Consider the following 13,957-nt stretch of genomic DNA (forward strand, 5'->3'; position numbering starts at 1 on the left):
TTCCACCTATGTGGATATACAGTACATATGTCAGACTAGAAAATGTCTGCATGACATCTGCTGCTCAGGTACGTGTGCAGGATGAATTTCAATGTAATTCCATTACATTCATTTCTTGCTTTTTTGGGGCAAGTCTGTGATTTTGTTGTTGTTGTTCAGAGCCTAGCAGACATTCATACTCTTCTCGAACAAAGAACAAATTCAGCCATAAAATTCTCAATTTAACCAGTATAAGACCACACTGAATACTCAATGCCAATGAGACAGATGACATCTTATCATGACCTTTAGAGTGACCCTGTTCACCAAGATTTCACATTCGGCCAATGTTTTCTTCTCCCAGGTGTGGCATGATTTCCCACTGCGTGTCAGAGCCCAGTTTCTAGCTCCACATAACCAATCATTCTTTGGCATCATGAAAACAGCATCTGACAGCCGCGGTCACCACGGGCAGTTCCCCCTGTGACCGTTCCCACAGGAGAGGAGCAGTGAGGTAAAAATCTTGCATGGCAAGATTCTCAGTGCTGCTGATGTGTGCAAACACCCAGGATGAATATAAGCCATTGCTAACAGAAAACCAATTACAAAAAATTAAGACTAGTGGAGACAAGACACAATTCATTCATTCATTCATCTTCCGAACCGCTTGATCCTCACTAGGGTCGCGGTGGGTGCTGGAGCCCATCCCAGCTGTCATCGGGCAGTAGGCGGGGGACACCCTGAATCGGTTGCCAGCCAATCACAGACGAACAACCATCCGCGCTCACACTCACACCTAGGAACAATTTAGAGTGTTCAATCAGCCTGCCACGCATGTTTTTGGAATGTGGGAGGAAACCGGAGCACCCAGAGAAAACCCACGCAGGCCCACGGAGAACATGCAAACTCAACACAGGGAGGCCGGAGCTGGAATCGAAACCCGATACCTCTGCACCGTGAAGCCGACGTGCTAACTACTGGACTACCGCGCCGCCCGACAAGACACAAATCATAATGTAATTAATCATATTCAGGTGAGTTGGTAGCTTGGTAATTATGTGGATGGATGAATTGATGGATAGATAATAGGCACCTTACCATGGGTCTCCCACCAGGTGCTACTGGGGGCAGAGAGAAGCGATAGAAACACCTGTATCATACTGAGCGATGAAGGTTTGCATGGGTAGTGGATATTGAGTTTGCATCGGGGTTCGTTCAACATTGCAAACGGTTGCAAAGACATTCATTCGCCAGATATTCACCGCGACTGTTTGTGACCTTGAATAAACCCTGACAAAAAAAAAAAAAATCTATGTCCAGTACTCTTACACACCTTTGCCGCTCTGTGTGTCACGGCCTTAAGCATCACACAAACAAAACTTTACAGCCAAATCCCATCCATACAAAGTAAAGGCAAGCCGCTCTAACATAAAGCCCAACACAGTTTGCTGTGAAATTAAAAGATGAAATAACAATGCAGGAATGCTTTATAATCAATCGTGCATGGCAGTCCATCCTCAGTTAAGGGAAAGCCCATCCAAGCACCAGAGACATCAGGACTCTTTTCATTTTATGTTACTGAAGGTCACTGCATGAGCAGCCATACTGTACTGCACTTTCCACATAGAACTGAGAAAACATGTACATTTCTTAGATTTGCAGCTTTGTGTACATCTACAGTAGGTCACTACCGATTGTTAAACACGCAATGTAAGGATCGAGAAAAACATTTGTTTTTACTCTTTATTTTATAATAAAACTAATCACCTGATCTTCTGATCAGTTTGACATCTCAAAGTAAAATTATTCCAACCACACCCCAGCCTTTCCTCCCTTAAGCCACCGTGAAAAGAAACATACAGTACTTGCACAAAATGTCTACCCTTACTGCATTCATTCATTCATTCATCTTCCGTACCGCTTGATCCTCACTAGGGTCGCGGGGGGTGCTGGAGCCCATCCCAGCCGTCTCCGGGCAGTAGGCGGGGGACACCCTGAATCGGTTGCCAGCCAATCGCAGGGCACACATAGACGAACAACCATCCACGCTCACACTCACACCGAGGGACAATTTAGAGTGTTCAATCAGCCTGCCGTGCATGTTTTTGGAACGTGGGAGGAAACCGGAGCACCCGGAGAAAACCCACGCAGGCCCGGGGAGAACATGCAAACTCCACACAGGGAGGCCGGAGCTGGAATCGAACCCGGTACCTCTGCACTGTGAAGCCGACGTGCTAACCACTGGGCTACCGGGCCCCCTTACTGCATTACATTGCATAATCACTGGTGAGTGCTTGAATGAACATAGAAATAAATGCATCAGATACCCCACCCACTCATTTTTACAGACACAGATGCAGGAAAGACAGCACTTTACTGTGTTATATCTGTACATTTACTGGCATATGGATGTGCAGTACATACTTGTATGAGCGATTGGTAAAAGCCAGGCTGCTACTGCACTAAGAGTGGATACAGGAATCCCTGCTTACCACATGTACCATGTACCAACGACTTCCCTTATCAATTATACACCATTGAAGGCCAGTCCCAGAACTGCCACTGTGACTTCCCAATGTCTTTTTTTCCTCTGGATGATGCTAACAAAATCCATCTTTTTTTTCCCATGCACTCAAGCCTAATTACAGGTAGAAATGTTGAGCTTGAAATGAAAAACTGGGAGACGCCTTGATGGATGGTGGGCAGCGACTCAAAAACAGAGCAAACAAGTCATAAACATGACAATGGGGATGAGGCCAGAGTCTCATACAAAGACACAAGCGTGTTTGGACTGCAGAAGCGCAGGTTGTGCAGATGTGTGGAGTATATGTGTTTGCTTTGGGGGAAAAAAATACAAAAGTAGATGAGTAAATAAGGAGTAAGTAGTAGGGGAAGTAAGAAGGGAAAAAAGTACAGAATTGAGAGAAATGATGACGAAGGGTGAGATCCTTTGTTTGTGTAATTCTCAACATAAAGATATAATGAGGGAGTGACCAGACTCTTAAGAGGGATGTGAGGTAGTGATAAATACCATACTCATATACGTTAACTCTCGCATAATTCTCACACAGTGGTTCTTAACCTTCTGAGAGGTACCGAAACCAACCATTTAATGCATATTCACCGAACCCTTCATTAGTGGGCAAAAAATAAACAAATAAATAAATACATTTTTATTAGAGCTGTCAAACGATTAAAATATTTAATCTAATTAAAAATGCAACTGTCATAATTAACTCAAATGAACTACAAATTAATCGTGATTGGTCACGCATTTTTTATCGTTTCTGAATTTCTATTTATATTTTTTGTCCTATTTTCCCCAATTTTAATGCTCTCGTCAACATGGAATCATGAATCAGTTTTCTATGTGCAAAATGCAAATATTTACTGAAGTAACAATATCGATTTTCAATTTTACATGAACATTTTTCACTTGGAGTAGTTATTCACACATAATCTCTCACTCAATATTACTGTCCATCAACAACAGTGAAAAAAATATTTTGTCACACAACAGCTGCTTTAACAGCTTTTTTTATGAAATCAAAATAGAGCAATATAACATTGTAAAGTGCACATCTAAGGTACACTAGTATTCAGCCTATAGTGGATTTAAGCCATGGCTGCATAATTCGTTTTTCTCAAGTTTGCTTTGAACACAGCAGTTAGGCTATGTTGATTCTGTTAGTCCCTCTTGCTCAGAAGTCTCTCTACGGTTTTGTGTAGACATCATTTCGGGGACTACACTTGGTTCGATGACAACACCGGAGACGTTTTATTTTCAGTATGGTCGCTACGACTGCACCGCTGAACTGTCGACTGAACTGTCGACGTGCCGAAGCTCCACCACTTTTCGGAGGTGTTTCCCATTTTGACCTTGGGGTTTATATATATATACACAGTTTGGACGCTCTAAATCAGAGGTGTCCAAACTTTTTGCCAAGGGGGCCAGATTTTATGTGGTAAAATGTCGGGGGGCCGACCTTGGCTGACATTCTTTACATTGAAAAACAATATTGTTCAACAAATTTTAGTAAGCCAGTCTGTTTCACATTTCAATTTTTATTTTAATTTCAACAATCTTAAGAATTTCTTTTGGTTCATTTGAAACAGGAATTTGAAACAGGAATTTGTTGACAGAAATATGACATATCAGTCAATATAAACACGGAGTGATGTCTTGTTAACTCGTGAGTGATGCCCTCTAGTGTCTAAATGCTATTACTCATTTAGTGAATGCTATTACTCATTTAGCCACTAGAGGGAAGCAGTACTCTATGAAACATCACTCACCAGTCTACGAGACCTCAGTCAATGCAACACGTGTTCCATTGCGCCCAACCTGCGGGCCAGACGGCACTGATTTTATGACGGGGGCCGAGGGCCGGATGAAATTCGACCGCGGGCCGGATTTGGCCCGCGGGCCGGACTTTGGACATGCCTGCTCTAAATTGTCCCTAGGTGTGAGCGTGAGTTCGAGTGGTTGTTCGTTTCTGTGTGCCCTGCGATTGGCTGGCAACCGATTCAGGGTGTCCCCCGCCTAGTGCCCGAAGACAGCTGGGATAGGCTCCACCACCCCCCGCGACCCTAGTGAAGAACAAGCGGCTCGGAAGATGAATGAATGAATGAATATATACAGTGTATAAGAGTAATCCACATACAAAATAACCAACACATATGGAATGAGTCGTAAAATGGGTTCATGTAACTCTCAATATATTATATTATAGAACTCTCTCCACAGCTTGTTTATATATATATACCGTATATATATATATTGAACCCAGTGTGTATATATATATTTAAAAAAAAAAAATCCTCATCTCACCCCTCGGGTGGTGTCCGTCCCTCATTCAGCTCGGGTCCTCTACCAGAGGCCAGGAAGCTTGAGAGTTCTGCGCAGTATCCTTGCTGTTCCCAGCACTGCACATTTCTGGACTGAGATGTCCGATGTTGTTCCCGGGATCTGTTGCAACCACTCATCTAGTTTGGGGGTCACTGCCCCGAGTGCTCCGACCACCACAGGCACGACTGTCACCTTTACCTTCCAGGCTCTCTCCAGCTCCTCTCTGAGCCCTTGGAATTTCTCGAGTTTCTCATGTTCCTTCTTCCTGATGTTTCCATCACTTGGGACTGCTACATCCACGACAACGGCTTTCCTCTGCCCTTTATCTATGATCACGATATCGGGTTAGTTCGCTATTACCATCTTGTCAGTCTGGATCTGGAAGTCCCACAGGATCTTCGCTCTGTCATTCTCCACCACCTTTGGAGATGTTTCCCATTTTGACCTTGGGGTTTCCAGTCCATACTCCGCACAGATGTTTCGGTAGACTATGCCAGCCACCTGGATATGGCGTTCCATGTAGGCTTTCCCTGCCAGCATCTTACATCCTGCAGTTATGTGTTGCATCGTCTCAGGTGCCTCTTTGCACAACCTACACCTTGGGTCTTGTCTGGTGTGGTATATCTGGGCCTCAATAGCTCTGGTGCTCAGAGCCTGCTCCTGAGCAGCCAGGATGAGTGCCTCTGTGCTGTCCTTCAGGCCAGCCCTCTCTAGCCACTGATAGGACTTATTGAGATCGGCCACTTCAGTTATGGTCCGGTGGTACATCCCGTGTAGGGGCTTGTCCTCCCATGATGGTCCCTCTTCCAGCGCCTCATCTTCTGTTCCCCATTGTCTGAGACATTCACTGAGTATGTCATCCGTTGGAGCCTTCTCCTTGATGTATTCATGGAGCTTGGATGTTTCATCCTGGACAGTGGCTCTCACACTCACTAGTCCCCGGCCTCCTTCCTTTTGGCTTGCGTACAGTCTCAGGGTGCTGGATTTGGGATGGAACCCTCCATGCATGGTTAGGAGCTTTCGGGTCTTAACGTCCGTGGTCTGAATCTCTTCCTTTGGCCACCTTATTATTCCTGCAGGGTATCTGATCACTGGCAGGGCATAGCTGTTTATTGCCCGGGTAATCACTTACCATTACTTGGCTTAGGGGGTTCAGTCCTATGCATGTCTGAGCCGGCATGTCATTCGTTTTATTGTCTCTCATCATTGTACAGGGTGGCCCACTTAAAAGTAGCCCGGATTTTTTTTTAAATTAAAATATTTTTTTAATTTTTTTCAAAACATGTATTTAATTACGTGAATGTTACAAGTGACCCAAGTCTTTCCAAAACCTGTTTTTATTACTTACAGGTTACAAGAGATGCTGGAAGTGTCCCCCATTGACATCTATCCAGTGTCTCGCCATTTCTTAACCAGGCTCTGAACACAACGTTTAGCCGGTGGTTTTGTTTGTGGGTACTCGCGAGTGAAGGCCTCTTGTGTTTTCTTAATTGATCCGGTTCGCACATAGCCTTCCACAATCACTATTCTCTGCTGCAAGGAAAACACCATTTTCTTGAGGTATGGTACGCACCCGGAGAAGGTAGGAGCACTACTGTTCGTGTATAATCTAAAACAAACAAAAATTGGCTCAGCGCCAACGTGTATAACCGGAGCAGTTTTGGAACACTTCCAGCATCTCTTGTAACCTGTAAGTAATAAAAACAGGTTTTGGAAAGACTTGGGTCACTTGTAACATTCACGTAATTAAATACATGTTTTGAAAAAAATTAAAAAAATATTTTAATTTAAAAAAAAATCCGGGCTACTTTTAAGTGGGCCACCCTGTATGAGGTAGGCATTAGCGTGAAGGATCTTGCCCAAGGACCCACACTGGATGGTGTTATGTGCTCCTTTTTTTTGCCCCAAACCGATGCCTTACCAACTGAGCTATAGCTATAGCTCAGTTGGTAAGGCATATATATATGTATATATATATATATATATATATATATATATATATATATGCATGTAAAATGTGGTGCATGTAAAATGTGAGATGTCACAGTGAATAGTGAAAATGTAGCAAGAAAAATCTGTCAGTAACTCCATTCATTTGAGCATGAAAATGTGTTGCACTTTAAATATACTTTTTGTGGTGGTAAGCAAGTGATTAACTTTGTCATGGATTATCGTCATTTTACATGGAATGCAACACATTCAGAATTGTTGTAGGTCTCATGACCCGTACCTTTTCCTGCATTCCTGTGCATGCTGAAATGTGCTTCCAACTCAATTGTCAGTGTAAAACATGTCAGTATCTTCTTTCTCACCATGATCCAAAACAAATAAATGGTGTACAACCATGCCTGACGACCTATCACATGGTTGAAATATTCAGTAATTCCCAGTCTGTGGCCGAAATGTGACTATGGGATTAGTGTTGTGGACAAGAGTCTTTTGTTTTGCTTTCAATAGAACAGATTCACTGTTGTGAAATCACTTTGCAACCATAGAACTCTCTTTAATTTTTTTAACCAGTAAACAGAAACTCTGAATGTGATTAGCCACACAACAATGCAACAACTCCCCCAACTGAAACAGATAACACCATTCTATACGAAGGCAATTAAGAAAAAAAGAGACCCCCTTCTCATTGGTTCTTTGTTCCAGTAAATATTTCATCTACAGATTGAGAGTGACAGTGACATTTTCACCAAGATACTGTAGATGTCCAATTCGCACAATGCAGTTGTGAATCAGAGAAGAGTATGAATGAGAGATTTGCAAATGCTCCAATGTGGGGAAACTCTGGAACTTCCAATGCATATTTGTCATACTTTTAAGTGATTTACAAATGAGAGGAGTGGATACATGGTGAGAGAGCTGGGAAATAGAGAGCTGGGAGTCTAATGGCTGTCTATATTCCTACCCGACCACAGCATATAGATAAAGAAATATTGTCAATCCGTCATGATTGGTATTAAATCAAGAGTTGCACCGCAGCCACATGCAGTATGCCATTGATGGATTGGAGGGCAAAAGGCAGGTAAGGCCCATGATGAACTTCCTTAATTCTTGTACACATATTGTTTGTTATGTAACAGATAAAAAAATGATTTAAAAGAAAAAGGTCACATACTTATGAGGAAGGGGGTACATAGCACAGGTTTTGTGTACAGTGTGGCAGGTGATCCTTCTGTGGGTTAAGGTGGACGGTCGCAAAAATCAACCATCATACAAGTGGAGTTATTATTCGGATTATTACTGGTAGCAGAGGATGGTTAGCAACTACAGAATCCCGCCACCTTTTGAAGAGGGAAAACCCTACGAGAGCTGGAAGAATGAAGTCGGAATTTGGACAAGAGTCACCGACTTGGAGAAGAAGAAGCAAGCCCTCGCGGTCGCTTTGGCGCTTTCAGGTAGGGCACGAGAGACAGCGATGGAAATTCCCGCTGATGACTTAAATCGGGACGCGGGAATGGACACTTTATTCGGCAAACTTGATGGATTGTTCCTAAAAGAAGAAAAGGACAGAACGTATGAGGCATACTCCAATTTTGACCGGATTGTGAAAGACGTGAACGGGTCCATGGCGGGAATTTGAACAGCGATATTCACGTATGCGGAAATACAAAATGGAGCTGCCCGACGCTGTTTTAGCTTTCAAGCTGTTGGATACGGCGTGCCTGGATACGACAGACAGACAACTGGCTTTAACAGCATGCAGTGACTTTCATTCATCTTCCTAACCGCTTGATCCTCACTAGGGTCACGGTGGGGAGGGGGGGGGGGGTTCTGGAGCCTATCCCAGCTGTCTCCGGGCATTAGGCGGGGGACACCCTGAATTGGTTGCCAGCCAATCCCAGGGCACACAGAGACGAACAACCATCCACGCTCACACTCACACCTAGGGACAATTTAGAGCGTCCAAACTGTGTGTGTGTGTGTGTGTGTGTGTGTATATATATATATATATATAAACCCCAAGGTCAAAATGGGAAACACCTCCGAAAAGAAACTGAAGTTGTACCTGTCGAAATTCCACTGCTTTTGAGCAAAGCATCACTGAAAAGAGCTGGAACTGTTTTGGACATGGCGCATGACAGTGCAGTAATGTTCAAGCAGCCTGTTAAACTGGACTTTACTAGCTCTGGACATTACTGTGTTAACATTTTGTCCTGTGACAATATAAATGACGCTGAGATACTGACAGTAACAGATGAAATGAAAACCAATGAAAAGATGAGAGTTTTAGTGAAGCTCCACAAGCAATTTGGACATGCCTCTGCTGACAAGCTGCATAGACTCTTAAGTAGTTCTGGCAACAAGGACAGTGGCTGTGTCACCTTACTACATAAGGTAGTGAGTCAATGTGAGGTATATAAGAAATATTGCCGCGTCAAACCAAAACCTGCTGTTGGCTTACCACTTGCATCAACATACAATGAAACCGTTGCTGTGGATTTGCATGAGCTCAGGCCAGGAGTGTGGTACCTACATATTATTGACCAGTTCACTCGTTTCAGCGCAGGAAGTGTCCTGACTACCAAGAAGTCCTCTGAGATTGTGAAGCATTTAATTCATGACTGGATCAGTGTGCACGGCCCCCCTAAAAGACTGTTCGGTGACAATGGTGGGGAGTTCAACAATGAAGAAGTGAGAGACATGGCTGAGAATTTCAACATGGGAGTGAAGACAACAGCTACCTACAGTCCTTGGAGTAATGGGCTGTTAGAACGACACAATCAAACGCTAACTGAGATTATAATGAAAGTAAAAACAAACACTGGATGCGACTGGAGCACAGCTATGGCTTTGGCTCTAATGGCAAAGAACTCCATGCAAAGTATCCATGGCTAAAGTCCACATCAACTGGTATTCGGAGAGAACCCCAACTTGCCCTCTGTGTTAATTGACAAAGCACCTGCTCTGGAAGGCACCACGAAAAGCGAATGGGTTGCAGAGCATATTTCAGCTTTGCATGCAGCGAGAAAGGCCTTTACTTAAGCGGAATGTTCAGAGAGAATACGGAGAGCACTCAAGAAACGGCTGCGTCACACAGATGAGAAGTATGAACTGGGTGACAAGGTTTACTACAAACGGTTGGACTGTCCAGAATGGAAAGGGCCAGGGATAGTCATTGGACAAGATGGTGCTGTTGTTTTTGTTCGACATGGAGACACCTGCATTAGAGTTCATCACTTCAGACTAAACAAGGTTACTCAGGAACATGATGTTGATCCACAGACAATCTGTGATGAAGAGACCGACAGCAAGCAATGGTGTACCACTGAGGAGTTGGAGTTGGAAGAAGAAGGGCCTCTTGCTGAGTACACAGAGAATGATCCATTGCCAGCTGTGGCAGACACAAGGGCTGAAGGACAAGAGCATGACAGAGAAACCAAATTGAAGACTGGTCAAATTGTAACATTCAAAACCACAGAAACAAGCGCTCAACAAACAGCAAAGGTTTTAGGACGTGCAGGGAAAGCAACTGGAAAATATAAAAATTGGTACAATTTGGAGCTTCTTGAGCCTGCTGGAGTGGCTGGCACCAGCGTATCCGCAGATGTGTCACAATTAGAGAATCTTCAAATTCAGGTGGATCAAAATGTATCGGACATCAGAAGTGAGGATATATATGTGCCGAATGATGTATTATTTGATGACACCAAAACAAGTGAAATACAGAATTGGAGACAAAATGATGTGTTTGAGGTAATTGACGACAAGTGGCAGAGGTGCATATCCACCCGTTGGGTGTGCACTCTGAAAGAGACAGTGACTGGTGTGGTACCAAAAGCAAGACCAGTAGCAAGAGGATTTGAAGAGATGCAAGTTGCAGAGCTACAAAAGGACTTGCCTACTTGTGCCCCAGAGTCACTGAGGCTTCTTCTATCAGTGATTTGTCAAAAACAATGGACACTTCATTCGATGGACATAAAATTGGCATTCCTGGAGGGCATGGACCTATCCAGAGACATTTTTGTAAAGCCTCCTCCGGAAGCTAACTGTACGGGGAGGCTTTGGAAGTTAAAAAAGTGTGTGTATGGTTTGGCAGATGCATCTCTGTATTGGTATAACAGAGTGAAGGATATAATGGTCGGTGCGGGAGGTACTATATCCAAAGTTGACCCGGCAGTTTTCTACTGGTTGGACAATGAAAAAGAAGTAACTGGGGTTCTTGCTGATGATGATTTCATTTTGGGTGGCTCTCATATGTTTGAACTGACTGTCATGGTGCATCTCAAAGAGAAATTCAGTGTTGGTCGTGAAGCTCATGATAATTTTTCTTTTGTGGGTGTAGATTTTGTAACCTCTGACGACACGGTAAAAATACACCAAGCCACGTACATCGAGAATTTACAGACTATACATCTGACACCATCGAGAGCAGCTGAGCAAGCTTCACGTGTTACTGACGAGGAAAGAGATCTACTACGGTCGAAAATAGGGCAACTTTTGTGGGTTGCAAGACAGAGCAGACCCGATGCCATGTTTGATGCCAGTAATCTGGCTGCAAATCTCAAATGTGCTACCATACAATCAATTCATGGAGCAAACAGAGTTGTGTCTAAACTTAAGGCCAAATCAGTTGAGTTGAGCTTTAGACACCTCGGTAAAGATGATAGCCCTTAAGTTGGTTGAATACACTGATGCGTCTTTTGCAAATTTCCCTGATGGGGTGCACCCAAGGTGGGCACTTTGTTGTTTTGATGGGGAAAGCGGCCGGTTTTCTCCCATCTCGTGGCAGTCAAAGAAAATTAAGAGAATTGTCAGGATTACACTAGCAGGTGAGACATTGGCTATGGCTGAGGGAATTGACAATGCCATTTTTCTGTCAACATTATTCTCTGAGCTATATGCCGGTAGTACTAACCAACCTGTCAACCCCGATCATTTGTGTCATAGATAATCATTCGCTTATGGAGGCATTGAAATCTACCAGGTCTGTTGCTGAGAAAAGGCTACGCTTGGAAATCAGTTCTATTAAAGAGCTGATCCGATCAAAAGGAGCCCAACAGGTACTATGGTCAAGTACCAAAGATCAATTGGCAGACTGTCTAACAAAAAAAGGAGCATCTCCGGCATTGTTACTCAAGGCTCTCTTTGAAGGGCATCGGACAATTAAATGAACCGACACACTGTTCACTATACACATTATGCTTTCAAATGTAATGTTCAGTCCTGCTTTTTCGAGCAGTACATTTTTTTTTTGTTAAAGAAGAGACTGAGATTGTTGTTTTATTTTTAGTGATAACCTTTACAATATTAGAATGCTAGGGGGCAGTGTTACCTTGAGGAAGGGGGTATATAGCACGGGTTTTGTGTAATGTGTGGCAGGTGATCCTTCTGTGGGTTAAGGTGGACGGTCGCAAAAATAAAGAGTTCTACGACTATCATACAAGTGGAGTTATTATTCGGATTAACACCAGAAACAGGGACCCCCCCCCTACCCCCACATGACAACATCTCCACAGTATCTAAATAAAGTTATTAAATTTGAAACGGTGACAAAAGCACATTTACTCCTTTTCAGACATTTTCAACCAATCAATTTGGGTTATGTTAGCTGGGCAGCCACTGAACAAAGATGTGAGGAAAAGACAAGATGTGTGCAAAAATGTGTGCAAAAAGACAAAGGAAGAAGGAGGAGGGACAATTCAAAAACACCCCTCCCCCTCCCTATGTGGGGAAATATGTTGCCGTGCCATCTCGTATTGCTTCACTCAAAGCCCTTGTTTTTAAATTAAAATTACAGATTGAAAATCCTCATAACAACACAGAAAATCTTAATCTTTTTACTCTTCATTGGGGTTTATTGTTGCTGCATTTTCCATTTTGTTTGATGAAAGTTACGACACTTTTTCTTTTCTTGTGGCAACAGGTTTCATATGTAAACTGTGATACGTTTGACGACTTTACTTTGAGAAGCTACTCACAAACACACAGCGAAGGTCTATTTCCAAAAGAGTACATTTTAAAGTCTCGGTTGGGCCAAATGTTAATGCCCTGTGTGTGTGCGCGTGTGTCTGGGTTTGTGTGTGTGCGTGCATGCATGTTTGAGTGTGTTTAAAAATGGTTGGGGGTGGGTAGAATCTGATTATACTGGTAGTACTAACCCCCCTCACCGCCCACCTCTTAACAGTTAATACGGACTAATTACAAAGTGGGTTTGAGCGCTTTGGACACTGCAAACAACAGCTGTCTATGGCATGAGTAGGAAAGTCAAACACAACGTAGAGTAGTATGATGAAAATACACGCACACACACCCACCCACCCACACACACACACACACACATTAAAATTATGAGTTGAAAATGTGTGTTGTGTTTCATGTTTTCCTGTGAACTGTGAAACAACAATTTCAAGCGATTGCAAGGAGTAGAATTAATTAGATTTACTATGTGGTGCGTATTTACTATACTGTACCTTCATGCAGACATAATGAGCTGAAGGAAGGTCATATTTCATGAGTTCACACACTGATCCCTTATATTCATAACATGATATTCAGAAAGGAAAATATATATCATCCCTTCCTTTTCAAAACTGCTTGTCAGGAGCAATTCTACGATCAGAGGTTTAGGGTTGCTGAGCTCTCAGCCAAGCACAATAGATTCCGCTGTTTTGTACATATTAATGCAGTTTGCATTCCCACATTTATGAAAGCAAAACAGAACACTTTGAGGAAAGTCGACGATGAAACAATGGAATCATACATACTGGAAGCTGACAAATATCTGGGGGAATACAACAATACATTTTCACACAGCAGCACCTAAATATACATAAACAATCTGATTTTTTTTTTGCTGGAGTAAACCAGCCCCCCTATAGCGAGTACTAAAATACCAAAGATGAACCGTGGTCTTATTTTTTTGGTGACTTTCATATGAAATGACATGCACAAAATGAAAAACACAGTAAGAAATTGACTTTTGGCAATACTTTGAATATCCTCTCTTTTCTTCTCCTTCTCTCTGTGTCCCAATAAGAGTTATGTTAATGGAAATCCAGCCAATTTAGCTTATAATAATGTCTTTAATATGAACATATGCACCTGAAACAGCAGCTCGCATTTCCAATTTAAGCAAAAGACATTGGTGCTGTCTCTGACGATCTGAAAATTTTCTTAGCTAGA

This window comes from Hippocampus zosterae, chromosome 5, assembly GCF_025434085.1.
Source record: "Hippocampus zosterae strain Florida chromosome 5, ASM2543408v3, whole genome shotgun sequence".
Classification (NCBI taxonomy): Eukaryota; Metazoa; Chordata; class Actinopteri; order Syngnathiformes; family Syngnathidae; genus Hippocampus; species Hippocampus zosterae.